Below are 15,201 nucleotides of genomic sequence, written 5' to 3' on the forward strand. Positions count from 1 at the left end.
TTGATCCGGCTCTAATTGGATTTTGAGGACATTTGAATTTAATATTGAAAAGCTCATTTGCTGTACATTTTGCATTATATCTCAATCAAAAGTGCCTCAGTCCCTCTCATTTTTTTTGTTATAGATTTTCCTACACCACCAAAATTGGATGGAGGTTCCAATTTGATGCCTGTTTGTCTGTCTTCCAGTTATGAGTCGGAAACCAAGTGCAAATAAGCAATGACAAATCGTGCATAGCACAGATAACCAATGTTCTGTGAAAATTATCTGAAAAGAATTCAGAAATCAAAAAAGTTAAAAAAAAAAACCTGACAATACCACAAAAAACTTTGGTTAAAGTGCATTAACTAAATACATACTCCTGACATTTGATCACATCTAATTTAGCTTATGAAAAGTTACTTCTAACAGGACTTTGACTTTGTGAAATTGGAAACTAGTATTGGTGGAGGTTTGTGCTCTACGAGCGGCGAGGGCGGTGCTCTAGTTTTCATTATCAAGTAATCTGCCAAATGTTTTTCTCAGGTAATCGATTATTTGTTTCAACCACAATCCAAAGATATACATTTAGTCATAAAGAAACCAGAAAATCAGAGCATCTGGAGATGAAAAAAGGCTTAAAATAACTAATTTCTTATCAAAATAACAGAGCTGCAATGATTAATCTATTCTATGATTAATCAACCATTAAATTAATCAACAACTTTTTAAATATCCAAGTTCTTAAATTTCAGCTTCTTAAATGTGAATATTCTCTGGTGTATTTCATAAGCTGCTTTACGCCTATCTGGCAGGATATTAAATATTTTCAGGTTGTGGACTAAACAAGACATTTAAATGCATTATCTCAGACTCTTGATAACAATGATTGACATTTTTCACCTTTTCTGACAATATATTGACCTTTTATGGACCAACTGACTGAGAAAATAATCAATCAATTTATCAATTAGTTGTAGCCCAACAAAATAATTCTCAATTAACTTGATAATCAATTAATATTCTCAGCTCTAGCACTTTGTTTAAATGTTTTTTCTTATTTAATAATGCTGTACAGCACATTAATAAATCCTATTAAGTGACTTTACATCTATTTAAGTGACTCCATAGCCAAATGAATGTTGAAGCCAAATGCAAAGAAAGGACAGCAAGCCTCAACTTTCCTTAATGGTTTTCCTTAATGTTCCTCCTCAGGGTTCGCTCCTGTCAAAACTGCTGCTGGCCAAGAAACCTCACAGGCTCTACTTTCCTCGAGTTGCTGTAGGCATTTAATTAATGACAAAATGAGGCTGATATAGTTTACTATTACTGCTAATTTTGACAGCAACTTATACTAAACAGACTCCTCTGTGACCGCCAGCAGTCATGCTGCCTTCCTCTCCATTTCTCTCACACCACGTAACGGTCTGTTACAACACTTAATATCTGACAGAAACAAAACGTTCAAGTTTAAATAGAGGTTTCAACAAGAACAGAACTTTAGAAACAGCTGAGCAAAACAAGAAGTCTATATGTGTTTCATTCAGCAGATGTAGGGTCAATTACTGAAAGTTCAATTAAAAAAGGAAAGAAAAAAGCCACACGAGGCCTGATGCATTTCTATTCATCTACAAACCTAACACTAACTCCCTGGTCAGGTCTGACCTGGAAGCATGCTGCAATCACCACATCCACCACACTATGTAACCACCTGGATGGCAGTCACCAAGGCAGACAACCAGCCCATCCCCAATAATCAAAAGTAAACATCTACCTGGCGCATTGGAAATTTGGGTTTCCCCTTGGTTTTTCCAATTCCTGGGGTTCTCAACACCGAGGCACCTGTGTGCTGGAGTAGGAAATGCCCCACATGGCCAGAATGTTGTAGCTGATATTCCCTCACAATGCAACCAGTGCTTCTCATCTAAGTCTAAGGGTCCTATCTTACTGGGCTGCGACAGTGTGCAAATGGCAATTGTGAGGAAAAATGCTTGATAAATGCGACGTTCGCTGGGTGGTGCTCTTTCATCCCTTGACTCGCAGGGTGTCGCAAGCATTGTGCCTGGATTTTGAACTGTTCAAAGTTGGCAAGGTGACAAGGGTCCTCTCACTATGCTCCCAGAGCAGTCACACTGGTGCTATGCGACCATTACACTGTGAGTGAATTGAGGAAAAAAATGACAATCTAACCTTCTGGGTGCCAGACAAGCACAAGCTGCTGGAGAGCACGCCAAAATAGTAGAGATGACCAGAGAGGAACAGACGCTTCTGGAAGTTGCTGTCAGCCTGGCCATGCATGCAGCTGCAGCGGATGTCAGGACTTCCATTCATGCTTTCTGGACTTATGCAGTTAATTTTTTTTTTTTTTTTAATTGAGGAGCACAATGGAAGTTGAGGCTGATGGTTCATTGTGGGCTTTTGTGTTGGACAAAGCTCTGCTGCCGTGTTAATTATGCATGCAGAGAGCACCGACCAGAGCTGTTTCAGACAGTGCTGTGTGGTTTTTAATCTTTTTTTTAATTTGGGGCTCTAACTAAAAACCTGTTACCATGGAAGACAAAGCAAGCTAAAAAATTAAATGAAACCTTTTTCCAGGTTTCTGTACGTGCACATTCAGTTTGGACTATGCGTGTGTGTGCAGGATTTTTTTTTTCCTCCACTGCCATACGCCTGATAGCACCTGCATGAAAACACCTTGCATGGAACGCTTTAGGTACATGACATTTATTGTCCTTTTTTTTCATTATTTGCATAATCCAGAGTTTGAGACACAAAGCTCAGTGTGGAGCTTGAGTCCGGTTGAAGGAGTACAAAGAGAGAACAGGACAACAGTTGTGATATATTTCAGTCCCTGCAATGGTTTTTAAAATATCTGTTTTTAATTTTTATGGCTCAGTTGTTTTCCAGCCATAAAAAAGTGTTAGTTGTTTTGTTTGTTCAGTTGTTTTCCAGTGAGTCAAGTGTTAATTATCCAATGATGTCATTTTTTCTGCAGATTTAGCTGACGCCGCACAAGAATAACAGAGAAATGCACGTGCACATACGCTCGCACACACACAAGATAAATCCAAACTGATGAGTGTGGAAAATTAACCATTTAATATTTAGCTTGTTTTGTTCTCTCTCTGATGGTGTGCAACAGTTGTTTGATGTTCCCACTGAGAACAGCGCATGAATAGTGAGGAAATATGACATCATGTTTTCAGACCACAGCGAACTCTGTTCATATCCATCTGTCCCCAGCTCATATTTGTTTAAACCACAAAAATCCTTCCGCTTAATGCAGCTCTCTGCTGCCATGGTAATTCAACATCATCATACCATCAAAGCCAAAATGCAGAAGGACAGAGAAGGAAGAATGTCGTGTGCGATCCATGCCAAATCAACATGCCAATCCACCTTGGATCTGCTGTGGCAACCCTGAATGAAAAAAACAAGGGAACAACTGAAGGGACATTATGATTATGTTATTTCCAAATTACTCAAATCAAAGGACGCACACCCCGAAGCGCTGCTGGACATTGCCCCGTCATGGTTGTATACTGGATATTCATGGAAGGGGAGGGCAGTAGATCCCGCAAGGACATCATTCTGCAAGTTGGTGAGTAATAAACCATCACTGTTTATTTGTCTGTCTGTCTGTCAGCAGGATTACGGCAAAACTACTGCACGAATTTTGACGGAATTTTCACCACAGATAGATATTAGGCCATGGAAGAACCTATTCAATTTTGGAGGTGATCTGGATATGGATTCTGGATCAAGTTTCACTTAATCGGGCTGTGAAATGAAAATTGTGAAATCCGAGGAAAATTTGCAAGGGGTCTGCGGGGCATATGCCCACAGGAGTCGGGGTCTCTGGCCCCATGGGATCCCAGAAACCAAATTGGTATTTAAGGTGGCCATTTTGCACATGTTTCCCCTCTTTGCATCTCTTCTAATGAGTGGCAATATGGGAGCCTCAAAACAACTCTCAAATGATTTGAAAACAAAGATTGTTCAACATCATGGGGGGGGGGGGGGGGGTACAAAAAGCTATCTGAGAGATTTCAGCTGTCAGTTTCCATTGTGAGGACCACAGTGAAGAAATGGAAGACCGCAAGTACAGTAGTAGTTAAGCCCCGAAGTGGCAGGCCAAGAAAAATCTCAGATAAGCTGAAGTAAAGGATGGTGAGAACAGTCATAGTCAACCCACAGACCTGCTCCAAAGATCGACAACATGATCTTGCTGCAGCTAGTGTCTCTGTGCATCGTTCAACTATAAAGCACATTTGGACAAGCCAGCTTCATTTTGGAATAAGGTGCTATGGACTGATGAAACTAAAATTGAGTTATTTGGACATAACAAGGGGCGGTATGCATGGCTGAAAAAGAATACAGCATTCCAAGAAAAACACTTGCTACCTACAGTAAAATTTAGAGGTGGTTGCATCATGCTGTGTGTGGGTGTGTGGCCAGTGCAGGTACTGGGAATCTTGTTAAAGTTGAGGGTCACATGGATTCCAGTCAATATCAGCAGATTCTTGAGAACAATGTTCATGAATCAGTGACAAAGTTGAAGTTGCACCAGGGCTGGATCTTTCAACAAGACAACAACCCTAAGGACCCCTTCAAACATAGTGCGAAGTTTGGACAAAGTGCGCACTTAGTGCACATGACGCAGGAATCGTTTGCAAACCATGTAATGTCGTCCCTGTCGCAAACGCCTTGTACACCTGTTGCTACAACTATTAGCGCACACAAGCACCTGAAAGACAAAGTGTGCACTGTGCAAACCCATCACACCCTCTCGCAGCAGGTGTACGCCAAATTCCAACTGACACGCACGCACACCTAATGCCGCTCGCATGGCACTTAGAAAATGTGCGGCCAATCGCACTCTTAGTATGACAGCAGTCTGCAGATGACCAGTGTTCTACTGGGAATGAAATTTGTCTGTGTTCCATACGACTGTGGAGTTGCCGAGATGTGGCGTGCCTTGGCTCCCCCCACAACACGTGTGTGTGTGTGTGTGTGTGTGTGTGTGTGTGTGTGTGTGTGTGTGTGTGTGTGTGTGTGTGTGTGTGTATGTGTTGCACGCTCCTCCGCTCCCCCCCAACACGTGCATGCATGTGGTTTGCTCCCCGCAGGCGAGGTGCATCTTATCTGATGACAGAAGGACACTTTGGTCTGTGCGCTGAGAGGACGGGGCATGGCAGTTGTTGACATCTCTGGACCTGGACATCAGGGCTGCAGAACACTCATTGTGTGTTGACAGACACAGGCATGTGTGCACGCTTGCTGTACTCACATCGAAAACATAAGAAAATATATCACTTGCGACAGGCTGTAGAGCGCTGGTGATCTGAACGTCGCCAGCGCGCCTAAAGCTGTCAGTTTTATGTGGACACGCAGCATGCGAACTGAACGTCCCGTCTGTCTGACAGGACAGTGAGCTGGGCACCGCAGGACCATATGACAGGCCAACAGTACGACAAATACGCCACTTTCAGTCACATATCAGCAGACATACACTGTAGCAAACGCTGTTTGGATAGTTATCACAGCGCTTTTTTTTTTTCTTTTTTTGCGAAAATACGTTTGTCTGCTTGTTGATTAGAGGCATTTCACGCTCCTTTTACATGACACTGATTATGGCACAGTGGTAGAGTTGCTGTCTGGTAATTAGGACGTGTGTTTTTTTTGTTGCTGTTGTTTTTTTTTAAATCAGGGTTATTTAACCGCGGAGTTCTGTATTGTCTCCCCCTTTATGTATTATTTATATCAGTCCAGTGATATTCACTAATTATACAGCTGGTTTTTATTTAATTTTCCTCCAAATCAGCAGAGCGATGTGGTGCAGCTCGTCCCATGGAACACAGTGTAAGCAGCTGCAACAGCATGAGCAGCTATTCCTGCTTGACAGAGACTGTCGCATGCGCGGCCTGTCCCGCTGGCATCGTGCACGCCTGCTCGTCGGCGCGATGTTTCATGGTGCACTAATTTCAAACTGGTTTGCGCTGTTTCACCATTTTCATCCACATGTCGTCCACACTTCGCACTATGTGTGAAGGGGTCATAAACACTACTCAAAATCTACTAAGGCATTCATGCAGAGGAACAAGTACAATGTTCTGGAATGGCCATCTCAGTCCCCAGACTTGAATATTATTGAAAATCTGTGGTGTGAGTTTAAACGGGCTGTCCACGCTTGGAACCCAACAAACCTGAGATGTTTTGGAAAGAAGAATGGTCCAAAATACCTTCAATCACAATCCAGACTCTCATCAAAAGCTATAGGAAGTGTTTAGAGGCTGTTATTTCTGTAAAAGGAGGATCTACTAAATATGGATGTATTTTTTTTCTGTTGGGGTGCCCAAATTTATGCACCTGCCTAATTTTGTTTAAAGAATTATTGCACACTTTCTGTAAATCCTATAAACTTCATTTCACTTCTCAAATATCACTGTGTTTGTGTGCTATATGATATTTTTAACTGAAATTGCTGATCCAAACAACCAGTGATTTATAATCGAAAATCATGAAAATCATCAGGGGTGCCCAAACTTTTACATACAACTACATGTCAAAACTACTTCACGAATTCTCACCAAATTCTCACCACAGATAGATATTAGGTCATGGAAGACTCCATACAACTTTGGAGGTGATCTGGGTCCAAATCCGGATTTTGGATCAAGATTTCACTTTATATAGGCTTTGAATGATTACTTCAAAACTACTTCACACATTCTCACCAAATTTGCATCACAGATAGATATTAGGGCATGAAAGACTCCACTGAATTTTGGAGGTGATCTGGATCTGAACTGATGGATTTCAGAAATCTCTGACTGCTCTTGTTTTATTTTGTTATTATTTACAGGGCTTCCTGGCTACGTCTTTTCACATAACAACAGGATAATAACTGGATAATATCAATTGAACACTTTGTGCATAAACGTATCATCATTTCATCTGTGTGTGGCGTTAGACACCCATGAGAGTGCCATATGGCAAGTGTGCACAAATCAGCAAATCCTTGCATCTGCGAAGGCTGCGCTTGACATTTGTGCATGTACACATGCGGTATGTATGCGGACATCTTCGCCGCCTGTCCGTGCAAAATATGGCTGACAATTGGAGGACATGCTCTGACATGTTTGTGCCACCTCAGTGACATACCAACAGAAAATCTGTCAGTAATTTGTGTGTTTGGTCACTAATTTGCATCTCCAACAAACTACTCTCCAACAGTCACAGCCCAACGAGAGAGTACACTAAGGATCCTCTGAAAAGACTGAGCACTAAGAACGTCCACTCATCACCTTGGGTCACTGGTTAAAGTGCACTAACACGAACAATAGCATGAGCATCGTCGTGACGAGCCCACCGGCTGTGTTCACAGCTGGACACCGTTCTTTGTTCCACCGGTTGCCACGTGCTCTGTGGACGCTGTGTATATAAAATAATTATTTCATGGAGGATTAATAATTTTTTTTTCTGCAAATTGGTCATTGAAAACGGCTCTAATCGCATCCTGAATCACAGAGGAGGCTGTAGCTGGAGTCTTTCGCGCGAGCACCTAACTACCTGCAGAAAGCATTTTGAGCCATCTAAAAAGGTAATTATTTGTCATGTTCACATTGTCATGGCTTAATAAAACAGTTGTGTGTTATTTCCTTCTTGTGTGCAGCTGTTAAAGTATGTTTATAACAGATTTAACTTCTTGTTATAATCCTCCAGACGAGCTGCACTGATGCGATCCGCTGACATCACCACTCGCTCTGTTCACTTCTTCTTTACTCCACTTTGATGAGCTGCACATAGTGTCGGAGATTTGATCATGCATGATATTTTTTTGCATATCTTGGGAGTTAGGTGATCCATAAGGCATGTTTTATTGGTTAAGTGGTCCTTGGTCTGAAAAGATAGAGAAACACTGCTCTAAAGTTACACATGGACTGTAGCACCTGGTCACAATGACAAAAGCCTGATCTAAGGTGGGGGGGAAACATACTACACCACACAACATTTGGCATTTCTGCTGAACCAATTAAACTTAAAAAATACAATGTACATCTGGGGTTAAAATGTTCAAAGACATAATGCCAGTTGTGCCATCAGTTCGCTAAATAAATATTATTGTTGCATTTTGTTTTTACATATATGCTGGTATTTTGATGCAACTTCCTGCTTTGACATTCCACATCCTTGTTCTACAAACTGTTACATAAAAAAATAAAATAAAATAAAAATTGGATTGCTTTTTGACAGAGAACAGAGAACCCCAATGTTAATTCAAGATGATTTGCAAAAACAGGCTAAATTCACAGGAGTCCTCATTCTACTGGATCAACCTCATCAGCAGGAACCACTTAACTGCAACTTAACAGTGTTAGTATCGGCTGGATGCCGCACTTCAAACTGTTAAATAGGAGAATGAAAATTGAAAATGTACATTTGTAAGACAAAGTACTGCTGACTTCAACACATCTGCATCACCTCTGTTTCTCAATCCTGGAAAATGGTGACTCGTCAAGCATGAAATGAGAACAGAAACCAGAAGTACTACAGACAGATGCTGATCCACCACCGTCCAGCTAACTGGTATATATATCTGTGGTATGCAATATGCAATCCTTACAACACAGCTCTACTGCAGTCATGCTGAGAAACATGAATTGTGTAGGCAGATTATACGATAAGTGAAGATTAAATGGGACAAAGCCTCAGTTGAAAAGGAACCTTTCTAATTTTTTTAGGCTAAATGTCACTCATATACCTGCTCTGTCTGGTAAATACATAAAAATGTACTGAATTTATATAGTGTTTTTCCATCTGAAAGAATGACCAAAGTATGTCAAATAATACTTAAAACAGCTTGAATATCCACCACTGATAAAACAAGGCCACAACATGTTGACGTGCTATCTTGGTTCGAACACCATCCCTAAGGTATTACAGGGCATGGACAAGGTTTCAAACTGTTGAGGTTTAGGGATGAATATTCATGAAAATGAAAATGTAACTTAAGAGAAATCAAAAAGATCAAAGTGGCACAGATAATAGAGCATTGTTTATTGTTCATAAACTAGAAGATCATTTGATCATCACACACAAATTATTTAAATTGACAATGTTTGTCTCCACACCACATGAAAGCATCTTCCACTCCAGGATGTGAATGTCGACTTGGCCCCAGCGTCAAGGATTGCACACCAACATCCTTGTGACTGAGTATAAAAAGCTCTTGCAATGTATTAATTACAACATTCACTTGAGAATATTCACTCCCACTCCACCTTCCTTCTGTTGCTTAGACTGATCTATGCAGCAGCTGTCTGAGTTGTTTCAAAAACTGCCTGGTTCAGCTCAAAACAAATAGCCCCCAAATACCTGAGGACAAAGGTTAAATGGACTGCATTTATATAGCACTTTTACAATAATGCCTTCCATTCACCCCGATGTGAAGGTGCTGCCATACAAGGTACTCACTACACACCGGGAGCAACTAGGGGATTAAGGACCTTGCCCAAGGGCCCTTAGTGATTTTCTGGTCAGGCTGGGATTTGAACAAAGGATCCTCTGGTCTCAAGCGCAACACGTAACCACTAGACCATCATGTCCCCTCAAAAAAGAACAAAAATTTGAGTTTGAGTTATATAACATACAGCATCAAATAATCCAGACTAACAGCAAACCCCCATTCTCACTTTGATGGATACACAATCTAGAAGGTCACCCATTTATCTAGAAATGTGACAAATGGGTGTGTGAAGATCATGGTCACCCACAAATGTCATCTCGCACACAGATCAATGACATAATGTGTTGGACTTGGAGCGTGAACAAAACCACAGTGCGCCTGTAGCATAACTGTAGCACAAGTTTTGTGCTTCCACAGAACCTCTCAGTGATGTCACAGTATGTACGACAATGTCAAGGTCTCCACAGAAATGCAAAGGATATGAAAGTATGTCAAAGTTCATGACAGAAAACAAGAATTTTTGAAGCTGTTGAAAATCCTGCTACAGATAAAAGAAGACCTCAGAATAGGGCAGCGCAGTCTCTTGAACCCCTGTGTGACATCACAGGATTTGATCCCTTTTGGGGACAGCCTCCATTGCACAACACAAACACAGCATCACTTCACATGGAAAGATGGCTTACTGTTTTGTTTTCGGCTGCAATCACCAAAGCAGTCGCGAAAAGTGCAGGGTTTTTTTCCTGGTTCCCAGTGAAGAAGGGAAAACAAGGCGAATGGGAGAGGTCGTGTCGATAAGTTTTAGCCTACACACCGAGCCAGAGTAGCTGTGTTCTCTCACATGCACGACTGCCTTGACATGTCTGAGCTCCGGTTCATATAACGCAGCAGATAACTGAACAATCCTGTAAATGGTGATACAAGCACCAAAGTTGGCACAAATACTCCTTAGACATTACTCTTTTGAAAAACAATGACTAGCCATTTGAATTTTCAATAAGCAGCCAGATAGGGGTCAACAGAAAAATTACACAGGGGTCAAAATTAAAAATGCTCCAATCAAATTGAAAACAACACTACATTATTTGGCTGATCGTAGCGATTCCAAAAAGGTATAGTTTGGACTATCTATGACTGAATGTTCGGGAGTTATGGGGCAAAAACAGCAAAAGTGGTGACAAAGGTCAGTTTCAGTTTGTACAGGGGTCAAAAGTTAAAGTTGCTCCAATTTTGGTAAAAAAAAAAAAAATGCAAATTAATGATTGAGCAAATAGGATTAATAAATGGAATAGTTTTGACTGTGTTGAATGCTTTGTCTCCAAAGTAAAGGTCAAAGAAGGTCAACATCCATTGGATTCTATGACGTGAAATATGTTACCCTGTAACATGATAACATAAGCATGGCAGATGGTGCAAACTATTCCTTTTTAAAACCCTGTTAACTCAACTAATAATCTGCATCTTTGTTTACCAAAACTGGAGCAACTTTAACTTTTGTCCCAAACTGAAAATGACTTTTGTCACCATTTTTGCTGTTTTTACTCCTGAACATTTAGTCATAGATAGTCCAAACTATACCTTTTTGAAATTGTTATGATCAGACAAATAATGTAGTGTAGTTTTCAATTTGATTGGAGCATTTTTAATTTTGACCCCTGTGTAATTCTTCAATTGACCCCTACCTGGCTGCTTAATGAAATTAAATTGGCTAGTCAGTTTTTTCAAAAGAGTAATATGTCTGAGGAGTATTTGTGCTGGATTTGATGTTTGCGTCACCATTTCCAGGATTTTGCTCTAAATATTCTCTTAGCTGCTGCACTAATAAATAAACCACAACACATGTACGCTTTCCACTGCATTGTCACTTTTTCTCTGCATTTTCACTTTGTTTGCTGTTTAATTTTCCCAAAAACTCAGAGAAAGTGCCGTGTTTCTGATGGGAACATACGAAGGCTGTCCCCGGATGTAGGATTATTGTATCATATGTATCATATTTAAACCCTTTAGTGTCCACCCTCAAATGAGACTGCGCTGCCCAATAATGGCAGAATATACCACTTTGTCACAGACATTCAACCCCTCTAACACCTCTATTCCACAGGGCATCGTTCTATACCATTCTATTGCCGTTCAAGTACCCATGATCCAAAAAAGGGCACAAATGGGATGAAATGGCTTACGCCAGCTTGCTTCCTAAAAGGTTTTCTTATAAAGTGCAGATCTGGCAACTAGCTGGCTTACAAAGTGCAAACCTGGCAACCGCCCAAAAACGAAAATAAGGAGCTACGCCCTCGGCCAGAAGCGCAACAAACGCTGCTTGCGTCCAAATTTTTACCCAGATAAAGTACGATTAAACAAGTTTCAAGATGTACTCGCTAGGACTATCCAATTTAAAGATGTTTGCACATACCTGATGTACAACTGGAGGTTACCACTCACTAGTTAAGATTTGGCAAATTGAGATGAAACAGAAAATTTCACCCAATTCCAACACTGGTGCCAATCAAGCCTGTAACTACGTATACCAAGTTTGTTCAAGACTGACAAAGACAAATCAAGAATTTACTATGATGCTTCAAAACGCACCTGATTTGCTATTCAGAATGAAACAAGAAGGAACAGTGCACTGTGGAATAGCCCCATAAGATTTTCCAAGGTATGGACAACACTTCACACCGTGAAAGTCATGTATTCATATCCATAAAGGTGAGGATGGGGCTTAATGACCAATCTGGAAAATGACAGGAAGGAGCAAAGATGTCAAATAAAATCAATTACAGCTGCCAAAAACACCCACAAGCAAACATCTACATCCAGAAAAATCCTGAGCGTGTGTGCATTTGTCAGGCATGTTTTTCTCCAAAGCAAATCACAAATCCATTCACACACAGTTACAGAGCTGGGAATAATTTGGAATTTAACATCTTGCTCAAGGACAGTTCAGCACACATAAATGAGAAACCACAGTTTGATCCACTGACCCTTACATTAATGGAGAGCCCACTAATTACACCAAAATATGACTTGAAAGATGCAGCATCCACCGACACCTCTGAGTAATATGTAACTACCAGAGAGCATCTTTCACAAATGAACTGCACGAATTAACATTGCAGACGTGCGTTTAGGATGAAAACTGTCTATTTAGGTTTAAAGAAAGACCGTAATGCTGCGCCCTGATTTCTGTATCGGCACTAATATCGGCCAATATCGACTCTATATCATTGGCTTTGACAAGAAATAACGGGGTCACTGCCGACCAACAGATGTGTTTGGATAGAATATATACAATCTATGATTTGAAGCAGTTTGTTATGAGGGAACCGGCAGGGGGAAAGGCGGAATACGGAGTTAAAACGAACTTAGCTGAAGCAAAAGATTAAAATAACTCGTAGTTCAGAGTCCACCTTGCACGGACACAAACTTAATAGCGCAACAAAGTTTCCCCGTTCGTTTTTGACCGAAAGCACAAAGGGGTTTTATATATATATATAAAGGACATAAAAAAAGATGTTCCACAGCAACGACAACTTGTGAGTTCGCAGTAAAACATCGCAGAGTGCGCGAGACCCCAAAGCATGACGGCGGCAAACAACAAAGAGCAGAAAATCAAACACACACACACACACAGTGTGTGTTTACTCACAGAGGAACGACACTAAGTCCGAACAGTGCCGGAGAATAAAAGGCACCTCCGTCCTGAGCGCTGTACATCCAGCAGTCTGCTCCTCTCTCCTCCTCCTGCTGCTCCTCCACAGCTGCTCCGTAAGGCTGTGACGTCACGGACTCTCAGGCTCAGCGGCGGAGCTCTTTGGTCGCAACTTGAATAATACATGGAAAAAGGAGGAGAAAGCCTCCACAGGAAACTACTGAGGAAGTTCATCACTTTTTTTTTCGAATGTGCGCTTCGTGTCGTCGCGCTTTTGTGTTTGGTTTTCAAACAAAACATCTCCAAAGCAAGTGCAAGCGAGACACGAAGAGTTCTTAAAGTAGAGCCGAGTCAGCTTTTAACCCATTCTATTAAACAACATGAAACGGGATAAAACAATACAAGCAAAGTTTAGATGTGAAAATAGCTTTGATATTCACGGAAGTCCATATTTGGACTGTGAAAGTCAAGTCAGGGCCTGCTCCAGCGGAAAAGAGGCCAGGGGCAGGGGTTTTTTTTAACCCCCCCCCCCCCACACACACACACACACACACACACACACACACACACACACACACACCTCGACTTCGGGCTGACAGGCAGTTTAAAAATTAAAAGAAATTAGTACACAGTAAAACTTAATGACAAGTTTTGAGGGAAGGAATCCCTCTCATACTTCACGCTCAGTAAAAAAAAAAAAAAAAAATCAAAAACTGAGAGCAGGGGTGGTGACAAAGTGGTTACTGTGCTTGTTTCCAGTGCAGAAGGCTCCTAGTTGAGGGACACCACTGCCCATTCTGCATGTAATGTGGAGACAACTTATAGATGCAATATGTAAATAATGTATAAATATAAACTGTGTACGCTATGAACTTTGCAAAAAAGCGACTTCATGAACACACTGAACATGACTCATTGATCATATTCATGACAGCCCTTCTGGTCAGTACCAGTCCACTGCTTCCGGTGACCTACCATGCATCCGGAAGTATTCACAGCGCTTTACTCTTTCCACATTTTCTTATGTTACAGCCTTATTCCAAAACAGATGAAATTCCTTTTTCCCTTAAAATTCTACACACAATAGCCCATAATGAAAATGTAAAAAAGTTTATTATTATTATTATTATTATTGCAAATGTGTAAAAAAAAAAAAATGAAATCACATGTACATAAGTATTTACAGCCTTTGCCATGAAGCTCAAAATTGAGCTCAGGTGCATCCTGTTTCCACTGATCATCCTTGAGATGTTATTACAGCTTAATTGGAGTCCACCAGGGGTAAATTCAGTTGATTGGACATGATTTGGAAAGGCACACACCGGTCTACATACAATGAACAAAAATATAAATGCAACATTTTTGTTTTTGCTCCCATTTTTCATGAGCTGAACTGAAAAACAAGAGTGTTGCGTTTATATTTTTGTTCAGTGTGTAAGGTCCCACAGTTAAGAGCACAAACCAAGCATGAAGTCAAAGGAATTGTCTGTAGCCTTCCGACACAGGATTGTCTCGGGGTACAAATCCGGGGAAGGGTACAAAAACATTTCTGCTGCTTTGAAGGTCCCAATGAGCACAGTCACATCCATCATCAATAAATGGAAGAAGTTCAGGTCCACCAGGACTCTTCCTACAGCTGGCAGCCTGTCTAAACTGAACAGTCAGGGGAGAAGGCCCTGAGTGAGGGAGATGACAATAACCTGATGGTCACTCTGTCAGAGCTTCAGTATTCCTCTGTGCTGAGAAGAGAACCTTCCAGAAGGACAACCATCTCTCCAGCAATCCACCAATCAGGCCTGTATCATTGAGTGGCCAGACAGAAGCCACTCCTTAGTAAAAGGCACTTGACAGCCAGCCTAGAGTTTACCAGAACGCACCTGAGGGACTCTCAGACCATGAAAAACAAAATTCTCTGGTCTGATGATACAAAGATTGAACTCTTTGGTGTGAATGCCAGGCATCAAGTTTGGAGGAAACCAGGCACCATCCCTACAGTGAAGCATGGTGGTGGCAGCATCATGATGTGGGGATGTTTTTCAGTGGCAGAAACTTGAGAATAGTCAGGATTGAGGGAAAGACAAATGCAGCAATGTACAAAGACATCCTG

General features: G+C 41.1%; 1 protein-coding gene across 2 annotated transcripts in view; it reads right to left on the minus strand.

The window, feature by feature from the left end:
- gulp1a (GULP PTB domain containing engulfment adaptor 1a) overlaps nucleotides 1-13,242 on the minus strand; it is a 300,705-nt gene extending 287,463 nt beyond the window's left edge. Inside the window, exon 1 of one of the 2 annotated variants that reach the window (XM_034186209.1) lies at nucleotides 13,092-13,242. The gene's annotated coding sequence lies outside the window, so the exon portion shown is untranslated. The remainder of the gene's footprint in view (nucleotides 1-13,091) is intronic. The other variant, XM_034186208.1, reaches the window with a different exon arrangement.
- Nucleotides 13,243-15,201: the final 1,959 nt, after the last annotated feature.

The sequence above is a fragment of the Thalassophryne amazonica genome, chromosome 14, assembly GCF_902500255.1.
Source record: "Thalassophryne amazonica chromosome 14, fThaAma1.1, whole genome shotgun sequence".
Taxonomy (NCBI): domain Eukaryota; kingdom Metazoa; phylum Chordata; class Actinopteri; order Batrachoidiformes; family Batrachoididae; genus Thalassophryne; species Thalassophryne amazonica.